Source organism: Schistocerca cancellata, chromosome 6, assembly GCF_023864275.1.
Source record: "Schistocerca cancellata isolate TAMUIC-IGC-003103 chromosome 6, iqSchCanc2.1, whole genome shotgun sequence".
In the NCBI taxonomy this organism is placed as follows: domain Eukaryota; kingdom Metazoa; phylum Arthropoda; class Insecta; order Orthoptera; family Acrididae; genus Schistocerca; species Schistocerca cancellata.
The window spans coordinates 176,164,155-176,173,444 of NC_064631.1; positions in this window are offsets into that span (position 1 = coordinate 176,164,155).

Sequence of the window (9,290 nt, forward strand, 5' to 3'; positions counted from 1 at the left end):
TGACCCCATTGATATACATCAACGCCCGACAGAAGCTGAAGGTATTAAATTCTAATTTCAACCAAGAGCTGAATTAGCATATAATGCAGCTAATATAGCTAACTAGGCCAGCCTGCAAAACTGACAACGTGGCATTAGTGTTAGATCAACTTACAAGGAGACGGCACGACCGTGGGGTCTGGGATTTGTCCGCAATTTTGTGTGGTGAAAGGGGACCTCTGACACGTTATGTGGTTAAAATATTAGGACGCACTACTCGGAAAAACCCGAGAAAAATCGATCCAAAGTTTTTTAGGTGCCTTGTGACCATAAAATATTAGTCCATCGTCGTGCCGCAGTATGACCTACATGGTTAGCGCTCGGACCCTTATGCCAGAGGTCTCGGGTTCGGTTCCTCCTCCAGCACTTTTTTTTTCTTCTGTTGCTTGCAAAATTGCAGCGCATTGTTACAGGAGAATCGTGAAGTTCCCGGGAAGATTGTATAGAAATTCCTTCTATAATTCACCATCAATTATCGTCACCAATATTCCGAGACATGATTTAATATGCCTGGTTTGCCTCAAAATTGTCAGAAACTCTAAACGTTTTCGTAGATGTTAATGGGGCATCTTTCTGTACAGATTTATTGGAAACGCCCTGTGATTGTAAAAAATCCGCTTTTATATGTTGCGCAAGATGTCGCAAAAATTATTGCTTTGTTTGTTTTTACGATAATTACCACTGCGGATCTTTTTTATAATTATTATATATATAAAAATTGAATGTTTCCCAATCGACTTTGTTGTTCTGATTAAAAAGGCAATGTTTCTCCTCATATACTTTACAATGAAAAATGGAAAACCCAACGCCATGAATTGTGTTGTTGGACAATTTATTCAATAATTTAACTAATTTGTTAAAGGTAATGTAGGTTTGGGAAACTTTCGTAATAATTGGTGGAATAACCAAAGAAAATGGAACAGAAGAAAAAAAAAGTGCCAGAGGAGGAATCAAACACGAGACCTCTGGCTTAAGAATCCGAGCCCTGAACACCGAGACCAGACGGCGGCGCGGCTGTGTACTAACATTTTATACTCATAAGGCACCTAAGAAACTTTGGATCGATTTTTCCCGGGATTTTCCGGGTATTGCGTCCTAATATTTTAACCACGTGAGGTTTTAGTGTGCCTCTTTCACCACACAAAATTGCGGACGAATCCCCGACCCCACGGTCGTGTCGTCTCCTTTTTAGACAGTAAGCACGTGAAATACAAGAATTCACCACTTGAAACTTTTGCAAACTTGTTCCCCTTTTCTTCTTAAAAAAAAAGGCAAATACTTAAGTTTATAACATTCAAACCCAAGGCATAATCAAAGGTAACTACAATAAAACTATTGTTTATCCTCAAAACTCTGAAAATAAGTGTATACTGACAAACATTTACACAAAAGGGTAACATTTAAACACAAGATTAATCCAAAGTAATTACAACAAGTTGCCTCCACAAACGCAGTACCGTTAAGACTGACTGCTCATTCAAAAATTTCGCTACTTACAAATACTGCAACAGTCCACAGTGTCCGCTACATGATAGCCATCTCCAAGTGCGGCTAGGGAAGGCCAACGTTAATTCCAAAACAATTTAACAACTATACTATGTTCATCATAAGAATAAACCTGATGTAAACATTACGCCATGTATCCTTCCGCGTTTGCTTGAATCTCATTGGATTTCGTTTCACGTGGAGCGGAAGCCAAGCTGTGACCAGTACAGTCAAGTACGATCGTAAGGATACATTTTATGCTGTCTTACACGCACATCGACTGATAAGATGCGGGACAACAGCTTCACCGACGCGTTAAACTTGGACAGCACTGGCGAACCAGCGCTCTAACTAACCTGCAATTCTGTGAGCAGTTCCAGTTCAAATGTAAAAAAGAGACGGACAAAGAAACAATATAGCTTCGAATGAAATTTAATTTTTAAAGAAAATGAAATAACATTCGTCAAAACTCCAGCACTACCGCGCGCTTCTTAGGTGACCAGACGGAAAGCATAAAATGCTCTCGTTCTCACCTGACATAGTATTCTAATTACAAACAAATGATGAAAATTCCTAAGTTAAACATAGGATAATTTTTCTGAGCGAGCTATGAGCGATGCAAAAGCATACTGCAGCGATTTCACCGTACTCTCGAATACTGAAGCCACTGAAGGTGTTAATTACGATCAGTCGTCTAGTAAATTCTTAGCTCCTTTATTCGAATCCGAGAAATAGATTACAGTACTGGAAGTGTCATCTGCTACGCTGATAAGGAGTCGACCAACAACAATCCACGAAGCCACGCGTGCGCCGCATTTTCTCCTCTTTTCTATATCGTGACAACATTCGGCAGTGAAATGCGAAAAACCTGCGTGCGTTAATTTCAGTAAGTCTGGCAGCTTAACAGTCTTGTAATTTCTCGGGTGAAATCCAATAAGTTGGTTCCAGATCAGTTCTGTTGGGTTCATGTTGCAATGGCACAATGGCAAATGCACCCGTTTTATGGTGTGCTCGATGCTGTGAAAATTTTTTGTTTTTCATGTTTCTACGACACATATCTACATCTGCGGTATAAAACACTGGAAATAGTCCAAATAAATAGCATGTAGTGTTTCAGTTTTGCCTTAAAAATTAAACTTATATTTCATAATTTAAGCAACCTTTATTAACCGTCTTTCATAAAATATCGATAATTGAAAATTTATATTTGAAATTAAGCCAGGGATTTCGCGTGCAGTATGTAATTAAAAACAAGACGTGCGTTATTCATTCACGATGATATTTATAATTACGAGATGTAGGTAATTCAAACTATACGGAAAACAAAATTGACTCAAGCGACGCTTGAACCGGCGAACTGTTTACTGCAACGAATTGTTAAGCTACAACGATACTTTTTTTTTCCCTACCGGTTCCACTTTACACGCATGTGCACGTGAGTCACAACTATCTAATACAGTCCGTCGGAAAACTTCAAAGCCGAGTAGCTATAAATTTATGACAAACATAAATAACAACCTGCTTGTCGGCACTTTTTAAGCGTGTTCCACGCGCATGTTTTCACTAGGAAACATGAAGCAGCCTCAGCCATTTTCATACTGCGTATTAAGAGGGCGGCAATCAGAACACAGCAGTACAGAGGCTGCAAAAATAAACGTAAATGTCGTTTGACTAGGGCCTCCCGTCGGGTAGACCGTGCGCCGGTTGTGAGTCTGCCGATTTGACGCCACTTCGGCGACTTGCACGTCGATGCGGAAGAAAGGATAAGGACAACACAACACCCAGTCCCTGAGCGGAGAAAACCTCCGACCCAGCCGGGAATCGAACCTGGGCCCTTAGGACTGACATTCTGTCGCGCTGACCACTCAGCTACCGGGGGCGGACAGTACAGAGGCTGTGACTATACACGATTTTAAAAATAAAAACTACATATGTTTTTTATTCCAGTCCCATCACAATATCAATTTTTTAGACGATGACCGGTTTCAGTCCGTAATGACCGTCCTCAGATCTTTTTTACACCATGTCCTAAAGAGATAAGGTCATAATAGCAAGGTCAAAACATTTAAGTATAATCAGCACAGTATCGTCACATAGATCTAAAATAAGGTGTAGAATAGGCCACATCGTCCACACAGTCATTATTTGAGTTGCAATAATGACTGTGTGGACTATGTGGCCAACTCTACACCGTATTTTAGATCTGTGACGATGCGGTGCTGATTATATTTAAATGTTTTGACCTTGCCATTATGGCCTTATCACTTTAGGACATGGTGTAAAAAAGATCTGAGTACGGTCATTAAGGACTGAAACCTGTCATCGTCTAAAGAATTGATATTGCGATCAAAGACTGGAATAAAAAACATTTGACAGTATTGGATCATTGTTTGTATACGTGACCATGTCGCAGTTGGTGAAAAACCACATAACTAAAGCGCGATTAAGAGGAACGTTGATAGCTGCTAATGCATTTGAATATACTGAAGTTTCATTTAACGTAACAATACATAAATAGGACCTACTTCCCAGAGCGTAACACGTGCGCTACGGTTTCTGACCAATCATCGCGTTTGTGTTTGTTTACATCAGGTTTATTCTTATGATGAACAGAGTATAGGCGCAATAATTGCCTTGTCTATCCCAGTAGGACTCCTATTAGTTGAACTTCTTCACTGATCCACCAAAGAAACAGTATCACAAACAACTCAAACAAGTACCAATCACTGTGAAGCTACAGGAATGCACTGCAAGTAATCGGGGGCACAGAGAGAGAACCCAGAAGCGACCAAGAGACCCAATACACGTCGTCCGCTAAAACGACCGATCGACCAACCGACGGTCGTTTCCGATGAAATCACAGGAAAGGGAAAAGGTTGCAAGTGAATATCCAGCTTACAGCTTGTTATCCACAGGTCACTTCGACGGACGGCAACAACGGGCGCGGCGGCAAGACGCTTTCGAGAGAAAGCCATCAGCCTCTCCCAGAACGCAGCCTTTAGTCGCTTCCGGCACAACCAGCCAACCGTCGTCCCTGCCGATTCAGCTCTGACCCCCAACTTCCTCCCAGCACTGTCCAAATGAGACTCGCACGCCGTGAAAATTAGGCCCATCGGCCGCGGCGCGGCGGGAGCGCCACCGAACAGCCAAAGGAGGAACTAAGCGGAGGAAGGCGCCTGGAAGTGAAATCAATACCAGCTAAGCCGGCTCAAGTATTATCCCAATAGCTGGAAGTGCCTTGCAGAATCTTCGTATTGTTACAGAGATGGACTTGCTCATCTTTGCCTGTGTGATGAAGCTGCTATTTACACTGTGTGTGTGTGTGTGTTATCTTTTCAGAAATGCTCTGGATATCGAGGTTTCAAACTCCCCTGCACAGAGTTTCCTTGCTGCATTTGTGCCTCGTGAATGACAGGATGTGCACCTGTCGAAATATCGGCGGGTGTCGAAGACTTTACTTGGCAGCATTCCCGTAAGCTATTCGAGCAACAGAAAGAAACTTCCGTAAGAAAAGATACTAAATTCAGAAGAAATACGAAGTCGCGAAGAACAAGGACAGAAGAATGGAAAGGACAACATGAATAGAAGATAGTGGAGTACTGGAAAAGTGGGAAATAACAAAGACGGAAGACACGCTGAGATCCCTACGTGATCCTATAACTTCGTTCGTCATAAGAATAAACCTGAAGTAAACAAACACAAACGCGATGAATGGTCAGCAGTCGTGGTATACATACACTGGTACGGTTACACTTCCGGATGTAGGTCCTGCTTATGCATTAGATATCTCGTTACTATGTTGCTGTAAATGAAACTTTAAGTTGTTGTATTAACAGCCATCAACTTTTTTCTTTATCACGCAGTAGCAATGTAGTTTTTATTTTAAAAATCGTGCACAGTCGCAGTCTCTGTACTGTTGTGCTCTGATTGTCGAGCTGTTAACACGTAGTGTGAAAATGGCTGACGCTGCTTCCTGCTCCGCAATGAAACACGTGTGTTTAATACCGTAAAAACTGGCGAGAAACAAGTTGTTCTTAACGTTTTCACAAGCTCACAGCTGAAATTTTCCGAACAATTATTATCTATTAACATTAAAATCATCATTTTAATGGAAAACGTACGTCGTCTTGTTTCTAATTACATATTGCACGCAAATTCCAATTTCTATCGCCAATATAGATTCATAATTATCGACATTGTAAGTAGGCTGTTTAGGTTTTCTTATTGGTAACGCCACGTAGCGCTCTGTATGAAAATCACTGGCTGTGCTGTGTGCTGTCTGTGGCTAGTTTGCATTGTTGTCTGCCATTGTAGTGTTGGGCAGCTGGATGTGAACAGCGCATAGCGTTGGGCAGTTGGAGGTGAGCCGCCAGCAGTGGTGGATGTGGGGAGAGAGATGGCGGAGTTTTGAAATTTGTAAGACTGGATGTCATGAACTGCTATATATATTATGACTGTTAAGGTAAATACATTGTTTATGCTCTATTAAAATCTTTCATTTGCTAACTATCCCTATCAGTAGTTAGTGCCTTCCGTAGTTTGAATCTTTTATTTAGCAGGGAGTAGTGGCGCTTGCTGTATTGCAGTAGTTCGAGTAACGAAGATTTTTGGTGAGGTAAGTGATTTGTGAAACGTATAGGTTAATGTTAGTCAGGGCCATTCTTTTGTATGGATTTTTGAAAGTCAGATTGCGTTGCGCTAAAAATATTGTGTGTCAGTTTAAGCACAGTCTTGTATAATTTTTCTAAGGGGACGTTTCAACATTTTATAACAGATTTTTAATATAGGTTGTTTAAATAAATAAAATATAAGAAGTCAAATTTTTGGAACAAAAACGAAAAATCAAATACTTTCTGTTTGGACTACGTCGATTGTTTTATACCACAGATGTGGTATCACACGAGCCAGAGTAATAAGCGTCGTGGCAATATCGAAAACAATAATTTTCGCAGCATCGAACACACCATACCAATGCTGCATTTTTACAGCTGCCACCTATCACACATTATGAAGTGAAGAGAACTGACCTGGAGCTAACTTAAGGGATTTGCCGCTAGAAATAGCAAAGCATTTAAGCTGCCGGACGCGCTAGAACTAACGCACTGCCGAACGCACGGAGAATACAGGACGATAAGTAATAGAAGAGGAGCAAATGTCACGCTTGGATGGTTACGTGGATTCTATTGTCGATCGACTCGGTACGACTGTAGCAGATGACAGTTCCAGTACTGAAACGCATTTCCCGATTCGGGTGTGGAAGGATTTCAGAGATTACCAGGCTTTGAGTAATACCTTCAGTAGGTTCCATATTTAACTTCACAGCGAAATCCATGCAATACGCTTTTGCGTCACACATACCTCGCGCAAAGAAATTACCCTTTGTTTAAATTAGGAATTTCCATAACTCTTGTTTTTAATTCCTATACTATGTTAGCTAAGAAAGAGAGCGTGTTGTAATTTCCGTCTGGAAATTTTGGAAATGTGTGGTAAGGACTATGGGACCAAACTGCTGAGGTCATCGGTCCCTAGGCTTACACACTACTTAATCTAACTTAAACTAACTTACGCTAAGGGCAACACACACACACATGCCCGATGGAGGGACTCGAACCTCCGACGGGAGGAGGTGCGTGAACGGTGACAAGGGGCCTCAGACCTCTCGGCTACCCCGTCTGGTTGCCTAAGAAGCTTGGAGTATTGCTAGAGGTTTGCCGAATACTATTTCATTCTCTTAAAAAATTAAATGATATTCGAAGTTACTTTGTTTCTGTGCGCATCTGTTTTTATGTTTTTATTGCAGCTGTTCACATCATTGCAGGTTAGCTGGGTCACTTAACTGGCCAGTGCTGTCCAAGTTAAATGCGCCGGTAAAGCTGTTGTCTCGTATTATAGCCGAGTCGATGTACGCGTAACGCACAGCATAAAACGTATCCTCATTATCGTACTTGATTGTACTCGAGACAGCTTGACTTCTGCTCCACACGAAACGAAATCCAACGAGGTTCTAGCAAACGCGGAAGACTACGTAGTGTAATGTTTACATGAGGTTTGTTCTTGTGGTGAACACGCTATACTCACAAAGATAAAAGAAAGAGTTACACTCAGTCGCAAAAGTATTCGGACAGTGGGAAGTTTCACAATGAGTACTCGAGAAACACTGACTATGAAACCCAAACACGTTTTTTAGCATTATATATGCGTAACAACATTAATTACAAAAGAATTATTGTATTATTTCGTTTTCAAAACATAAATAACAGAAAAATTTACAACAAAAATGAAACATCCTGCACTCCCTGGTGCTACAAAAGTATTCAGACACTGTCCAGTAAATGTTCATAAGTTGTATGACGAAAATGTTAATTCCTTGTGGGTCCACCTTTCATTTTCAATACCTCCTCAAATCTAGTTTCCACGAGTTTTTTCGTGAAATCTGGGCCTATATTTGCCCATTATTGGCGCAGTTTCTCTTTCAAGGCCTCCTTCGTGTAGATGTTGTCCGCGCGGAGGGTCCGTTTCAATTTATCCCACAAATGTTCATTGGGTTAAGGTCTGGTGATTGGGGAAGGAGGTGCAATACTTTCGGCCAATTGAAAAGCAACCATATTTGTACAATATGCGCGGTATGTTTGGGATCATTATCCTGATAAAAATGAAAGTTGTTCGCAATACCTAGATGTCGTGCACCCTGCTTCAAATGTCCTCGTAGTATATTCAAATACTCTTCCTTGTTCATCGTATCATCAATGAACACTAAATCACCCACACCATTGCCGGACATGCATCCCCACACCATGATGCTCCCACCTCCAAACTTTACTGTTGGTTTCAGGTTCCTGGGATTCAGTTCTTCATTGGTCTTTGGCCACACGTTTGCCTTTCCGTCGCTTTGCCATAATACAATTTACATTCGTCACAAAATACCACCCGATTCCACCAAGCCTGATCGTATTCGGCGTATTCCCTCGCAAACTGCATACGTTTCTTCTGGTTCACTGCATTTACGAATGGCTTTCGCCGTGCCACTCGACCATGGTACTGCGATCGTCGTAGTACTCTCCGCACGGTTTCGGGATGAACTTTTATACCAAGGTATCTCTCCACCTCACTTGCAATTCGTGTGGCAGATATTTTCGGATTCTGTCGTACCTTTCGCACAATCACACGTTCATCTCTCTGTGAAAATGTCCGTGGCCGTCCTGTGCTGCAACGGAATTCCAAGCGGTCTTCTTTCTAGAACCGTTTAATAATGTCGTGAACTGTATTTTTCTTCATGTTCGCTATTGCGGCAATTTCCCTGCAGGTTTTCCCCTTCGCGTGATGATAAAACGACAAGCTGCCTTTGCTCGAACGTAGAACACTTCCCTCTGCGTCCCATCGCCGACCTGCACAGGCTCGCGATACGTGTTTACTAACCATCGCTATCGTCTCGCGGAAATGTCGGACACACTGCAGTCGCTTCACCCTCTGTGCGTCTCGGAATGAACTATTCCCTCACGTTGTCCGCCTTTGTCCGAATACTTTTGTTGCACCTTCCCATGCCGTTTTCAGGAAATATTACGTAACAGACACATGTCCGACAACAATTCTTCGTATCTGACGCGTGTTTCACGTTGCGACATCGTACCCAGAGTCCCAAATACATAACAAAGTGCAATTTCTGTATTTCTTCATGCGGCAAACTGCAAAATTATGCGCCTTTACGTGATGTCCGAATACTTTTGAAACTGAGTGTATATCAAAAATAGTTATAGTTGTATGTATTT